The sequence below is a fragment of the Macrobrachium nipponense genome, chromosome 26 (assembly GCF_015104395.2).
Source record: "Macrobrachium nipponense isolate FS-2020 chromosome 26, ASM1510439v2, whole genome shotgun sequence".
NCBI lineage: Eukaryota > Metazoa > Arthropoda > Malacostraca > Decapoda > Palaemonidae > Macrobrachium > Macrobrachium nipponense.
Window position 1 is genome coordinate 19758896 of NC_087215.1, and position 7704 is coordinate 19766599.

Genomic DNA, 7704 nt, shown 5'->3' on the forward strand with positions numbered 1-7704 from the left:
TTATAGTGTTTTCAGAATCATGCTCTGTCAACTTTGATGCTGTGAACTTATTTTAACTTGAAGAATTCAGGAACAAATAGATATGCAGATAAACTCTCTCTGTGTATGTATTCTCTCCGAGCACCCATGCAATTGCCGTTTGCACCTTTCGGATCGTCCAGGCGTCTATGATTGATTAGTTTTAAGAGTGTTGTTTTTTTTTTAGAAGTAGAAGTCATGAACTAGAACCGGGCAAAACGAGAGTTTTTTTTTTTTTTATTATAAATATACTACCTTATAGTCAGATGTTATACATAGATTAAATGTATACAATTACATTTAGACATCAACAGTCTTACATCCCCTAATAGGCTATACAAGTCACACGCGTAACCATACGTAAATGAAGTACTTTTACTGATACTCAAATCTAGTGCAAAACAAATAATCATAGATTAATACCTGCTACATAAAATGTACAAGAAACATGAATTTTTTTTTAATCCTTTTTTTCACAATTTTAACAAACCTCACTGGTATTATGTGAGTTGGCTACCTTATTTCATTACAAATTATAATGTAACTATTCCTTCACGAAAACATCCAGTATCGTATCCTTACATATAAACATTCTTTATTATCCGCAGCCTATCGTATGTACATTTACAATTTAAGCATTGAAATAGCTCTGACCTAGATGTTTTCTTCATTTTTCTCACCCAAACTACATACAGAAATCCCGCCACTAATATCAGTATACTATTTTCCTTTTTCTTTGCATCACATTTGAAGTCTAAGTATCTAAGTACATATACTTTATAAAACTTTGTGTGTTTTATCCACATATATCCAAGAAAACCTTTTGAAGATACATACGTATTGGTTTAATTTCTTTACAGAAGTAAAAAATGTCAAAGATACTCAACTTCCCTACACATTCCACATAAATTGTTATCATTTATCTTCAAAATATGTAATCTATGATTAGTCGCCAGAACTCCATGTTCCCTAAATAGTTTAAAAATAAAAAAATTCTTCCTAACGGACAGAACAAAGGTTTGTGTAGTCTTCCATATTTCCTCTTTCCAACTGAATAACGGGTACAAGTCTTCCACCTGTGGTTTCGCCAATGGTCCAAGTGCAGTATACATCTCTTTGCTGCTAATGATTGGGAATTTTTGTGTTGACATGACTTTGTAACGCCCTCTGTTGCGACTTAATCATAAACATTTGAAGTATAAGACATCTCCTTTATAGGCTTCAGTTCCAATAAATAACTCAACCACGTATTACAATGGTGCCTGCTTAGCACAACATTTCTATTAATATCTCTTTGGGCACTTGTAGGCAATATTGATGTCATTTTTGTTTGTACATCAATTATACCCAATCCACCCTTTTTCTGTATTTAAACACAAAGTTCTTTTATTAACTCCAAATATACTTAAAAACACGAGCAATTAACCCCTTTACATTTTTCCTGATGAGGCTGAGAAGTGTGTACTAAACACCATACTTTTAACAACGATAATGTACTCACTAAAATCCCTTTTTCAAACAGTGATAGTTTCTTAGCATTCAGCATGTTTATGGCACCGCCTGCCTTTTTTTCTCGCTTCGTTCCAATTCATTTCCACCGTTACCAAGTAACCACTTCCATATTAAATCCCTACCCCATGAGGAGGGTAGTGCCGTCAGTGGACCTCATGCGGTGCACTGTAGGCATTACTTAAGGTTCTTTGCAGCGTGTCTTCGGACCCTAACTGCAACCACTTTCGTTCCTCTTACTGTACCTCCTTTCATATCCTCTTTCTTCATCTTACTTTCCACCCTCTCCTAACACTTGATTCATAGTGCAAGTGCGAGGTTTTCCTCCTTTAACACCTTTCAAACCTTTTACTGTCAATCTCCATTTCAGCGCTGAATGACCTCACAGGTCCCAGTGCTTGGCCTTTGGCCTAAATTCTGTATTCAACTCAGCTCATAATAAATCCCCAGTATTTTCAGTGTGTCAGCTACCGGTAACCACTGAATTGGCCAGTCTAGTTTTTCCATTTCCCTCGACCCTTGATGAAAAGTTTGATCTTTATATAACTTCGCTGCAGTAGCTTTCTGAAGCAGGTTGATTTCTTTCAAACATTACAAAATGGAGTCCCCTGTGGAAACAAAATATACAAACAGCTCTATTTTACATCATTTGGTAAATTTGCTTCAACAAAACTCTTACCTTCTTTTATCACTGTATAGAGGCTCTTGGAACACACACAATAGTAAGTTAGACAACGGGCAACCTCGCCTCATGATCTTTTTAAGTGAACTTCTTGCTTAGAAACCCGTTGACACTTATTCTGCTTACACTTTTCTTATACAGAACCCTCATCCAATCGAATTTTTCTCAAACCTGAAACGCAAAACTGATGCGTACACGGCCAAAATCTTTATAGACCAGTCCAGATTTATCACTGCCAAATTCATATCGATATCATTTACATAACAGAAAATATCTCTGGCAAAATCACTGATCTATCAGCTACCTTACAAAATTGCTTTTTGATATAAAGGAGCCTGTAACCCTTTGCAACATACTTTATGAAATTCTAGCAAAGATTTTATAAATTACATTCGTGAGTTATCGTCCTTCAATTTTCTATTAGCAATAGATCAACTTTTTTCCCCAACTAACTCTTAAAATTCTGTGAATCAGTCATACAATTAATATCACAAATGCTTCTAATTACCTTCAACCTGTCTTCCTTTATCACAGGCCATAATTTTTTATGAAGTTCTATAGGTAAGCCATCAATCACTTCCAGGAGATTTCTTTGGTTTCATTGATCTTAATTAAAGCCCAACAAATCTCGTCTATATTAAACTCATCCTTTAGTTTTTTCTCGTCTTCCTCCTTAGAAAATCATTCATTTTCTCCTGGTCACCTTTCACTTAATCAGACAAATTCTTGTAAAAACTCTTCGAATGTGATAAAATCAGATTCCTGTCCGTGGTCATTACATTTTCCCGGATTTGAAGCTTTGTAATACATAACCTGTTCGTCCTCAGTTTCTCTCTTCCCAACAAAAACATCGAGACTTTTTCTCCTTCGGCCATCTCCTCTACTTTTAACCTCACTTTTATACCTTCTAGCATTTCATTTTGTATGTCATCTATCCTTTCTTTCAACAACTGAATCTCTTTATATTTATTTCCATAACAGGAATGTCTCGTGCAGTTGCCCCCATCTTGCGTGCAACAAATTTACTAAACCGTACTTATCTTTGGACACTCTTTTTGCCAACTTCATCAAGAATTCCTTTACTTGTACTTTTGCCCAGTCCCACCTTTCCAAAATATCTATACATACGCCTTGTTTTGCCTTTACCCCGTTCCAAAATGATATAAAGGCTTCCTCCGTCCCCCCTCCCCCCCTCCTCCAATATACTGTTATCGACTTTCCAAAATTCCTGTTTGATCACACCAGCACCAACTCTTGCCGTTATTAGCACCATAGAATAATCAGAAAAGCTTATAGGGATTGCATCTATATTATGAATATGTTCAAATAAATCCCTTGTATTATACGATCGATTCAGGATCCATGTTTCTCTTGAACTAACGTAAATTTCGGTATACCTTTATATACTGAATAGTTACCTTTTAGTCCTAATGAGTTTATGGAATTTTACGTTGCCTTTGATACTAGAGAGGATTCACTATTACTACAATCTTTCCCGATAGCTATACAATATTGAAGCCACCACCCAGTATTAACCCATCAATAGTCTTAATTAAAAAGTATAATAGACTAGTCCTGTAAAAACTGTCCCTTTCTCCTAAGTTATTTTTACTAGCTGGGCCATAGACATTTACCACCAGCAGCTTTCCATCCTTATGTACCACATTTATACCAAGAATTCTTCCCACACAATCCTTTTCCGTTGTTATCATTCTTATGTCTTTCTTTTAAATAATGAACAGGACAGCGAGAAGACTACCATTCATTTCTTCTTTTTATTTACACTAACGTTCCGGAATCCTTTCCCTTCAATATTAAAGAGTATGCTAAAATAAGCTAATAAAAATAAGAAATCTATTTTTATAATATAACAGTCATTAGGCTGAAAGAAAAATCAAGATTACAAAGCGACTTTAAGCTAAAAGTAAATTAAAACACATAACTCAGTGAAATAGCAGATCAAAAAGCAAAACAAAAAATAAATATTGAAAAAATAAACAAGGAAAGCGTTTTAGCGGTCTTAATGTTAAGAGGTTTGGTTGTTAACTGATGGAGAACATCATAGTCAAAAGGCGATGTTACAGGAATAAAAAAAAGAGAGAGAGAATGCGAGTAATAGGCAGTTAGGCAATATGTAATGGTGTGGAGGTAATTTGGTAGTTTAAGGAAGGAGACAAAGACAATCAGTAGTTTGACAGAGTATTTTGAAATGATTATACATGTGTCAGTTTTACATGAACTTGAAAGTTCCTTATGGCCGAAAATTCTTTTGGTTTTAAAATGCAGCCAGTGCGATAACTGACACCTCTATGGGAATCGATGCGGACTTTCAGTAAGCGTCGGGTAGATCCGACGTGATTTCCAATATTACATTTTGGACAAGTATACTCGTAGATACGCATCAACTCCGAAAGGGTGTCTTTGAATTTGAAAAGTCTGCGTATTGTTAATGGGTTATTGAATGCAAATTTAAAATTAACATAGGAGTAAAAGTGATTAGCGCTGTTGTCAGTTCACGTCTAAAGGCTGCATTTTTTACATATGGCAATGAAAAATACATTTATTTCCTCAGAACTGGAGGACACAATACACTGGGCTGATAAATATTGCTTAAAACATCGTTCCTCCTTTTAATGACGAGTTGTATCAAATATTAAAATTCACATAAATAATCTTAAGATCCTTATCTTCTCCCCATCGAGTTCTTGTATCATCATTATGTCCATTTTAATTTTTTTCATTAATGACACCAATTGCCATTTAGGCTTCCAGAGTTCTTTATTTCCCCATTGTATATATTAGAGTTGCCTGTTAACGCCATTGTAAGTCTTACGATTTCGATAGTCTGTTTCCTTTTTTGCGTATGGACTGTCATTATGTCCATTTTAATTTTTTTCATTAATGACACCAATTTCATTTACTTCCAGAGTTCCTTTATTTCATTTATATATTAGAGTTGCCACTGTTAACGCCATTGTAAGTCTACGATTTCGATATCTTTTCCTTTTGCGTATGACTGGTCATATTCACTTGATTACCTTTACGCTTTTCCTGTGAATAGTTGTCTCGTGTTAGTTTAATTTTATCTACACTCTCCCATATTCACACTTCCAGTTGATCGAATCTTCAATTTTTACATATTGTCTAGTCAGTTTAACGTATCATTCACAGTAATTGCTTCACTAGTTCCCATTCCAGTGTCCATTCCATATCTAAATCATCCTCCCCATTCTCTCTGTACACCGAAATTATAGTTACTATTTCTTTCCTCCGATCCCTCTAAACGAACCTGTTTTTTTTCTTTCGTTTTTTTGGGTCCCTGCTAGCATTCTTTTACTAATTCGTCAGTCACCGGATTTATTAAATCAGTCATCGGTCGTATATCTGCCACTACCGTGGAAGTCAGCACGCTGTCACTCTCCATAACTTCCTTTTCGCCTTGTTTGACTAAAACTCTTTCATCTTCTTTTACACCTCTTTTCTCAGTTACTGGGCACTCTAGATTTTGACTGTTCGTTCCCTCTTCATCTCAGTGGCCAGAAGCAGGTCATCCGTCTCGTCTAGTGGATCCTTTTCAACTGGGTTTTGTACTTCTCCGACTTGCTTATTCGTGTCTGTCATGATCATATCCAAACCATCTCTCTTCCTTTTACCAAATACCTTTCCACTGCTTAAATCCGGAAAATCATTTAGATCATATACATTTAACTTGGAAGTTGACGCTGTACTTCTTCTCCTCTTATTTTACTGGATAGATTCTGATAGATCATAGAATTGCATTCAAAGAGTGACAATTGCATCGGTGCTGTCGAAACGTTTTATCCAGAAAACAAATTATTTTCAGGAACCCTTTAATCTCAGATACGAAATATCTACGGTGAATCTTTGTCCACTTAGCAAATTAGAAAATAATTAAGACAGTTATATAGACAACTGAGGGATTTGTCAAAAAAAAATTAAAACCTAAGCTATTATTCAATTCAGTGCCTGAGAACTGTACCTGCGCGTGTATAATGGCTCAGTTTTAACATGATTAACTTTACGCATTCATCCATGAAAACCGATTTCTATAATGTAATGGCCACAGCGTCATCGGAAATCCAGTTGAGGTTTGGTCTGCAATCATACAAGTAGAAATGATTGCAGCTCATTAAAGCAGCTATACACCAGGATCTTTGGGTTCTACAAAGAATAAATATCTTTGTTGTATTTACAGGAGGCACTTAACACTTATCAACTTTTCAAGTTCTGTATTGGACATTCTGGTCTAGGTATAAGCAGTTCTCAAGTTCTGCGTTTGATATCACGGTATTTATACCAGCAGCTTTCTTGACAACGTGTTTGGTGTTCCAGCAACTGTCAAGTTCTACATTTAACATCTCCGTCAAAATGCCAGTAACCCTGAAGTTCTTGAGATGTTCAGCTAACACCCACAAACATACCCATATTTGAGTGGCCTTAGTTACGTTTCTACCCGCTTGTTTGTTTCACATATTTTATCCAAGTATCCTAGATGTCTAGAGACTTTTCCATGGCGAAAACCTTAACTTCGTTGAAGGCAAAAAACATACGGGGGCTAGTTCCCATTTTCTGGATGCTTACGTAGCGTCCACACAAGGGATATGAGCTGTTGGTGGAGAACTTCAGGTATTCCATGACGTTAGGGGGTGGTCCTGGGTAATAGTAGAATAAATCCCAGCTCGAAAAGTCCCCACTGACTGCGGGAAGTACCTTACCAACTCTAATCTAGAAATGAGAGGATTTATAATATTAGAATTGAATTCTGAAGCCAATGCCAATTGACATAAGCACATTTACGTAGTTTCTCAGGAAAATAAGATTTTTGGTGCAGCACTGAAAAATTATTTCATAACCTGCATCATGAGTTATCCTTCCAAATGGTAAAATTATTCCATGGTTCATTGCTCCCTTGTCAGTCACTCTCGGGTGATTCATTAAAGTTTAGTGAAAATGTTGAAAACTCCATGATGTTCAGAGGTAATGTGGAGGGAAACATGAATTTCATATTAATTCACATAAACAACCCATCAAAATCCACCCAACCATTCCTGAGACATTATGTTAAATGTAAATATTATGTTATTATGGATATCCCGCCCCGCATATATAATAACATAATGTCAAACCTTGAACCAAATGAAATTTCACTTGATAATTATTATGCTGAAAGGACGACTATATTGTATAGGGTGAAATATTGGCTTTTTCTAAGCAAACCCGACCCTGGGACTCTCTTGAATGATTGCAGAAGGAGAAGCCGCCACCGTTGATTAATTTCCTACCTTATAGTGGCTTTTGGCTTTGAGTAAATCTAAAATGGTACAGACTAATCTGACATATTTTTGAGTTTTAAATGCCAGAAATGAAAACAGAGTAAGAAGTTCCAAGTACAGGACAGGGGAATAAGAGGCCTCAAGCTCTTTAAATCTGGAATAAGAATTCCATATTTAGTAAACAGGATAAGTCCCAAGTCT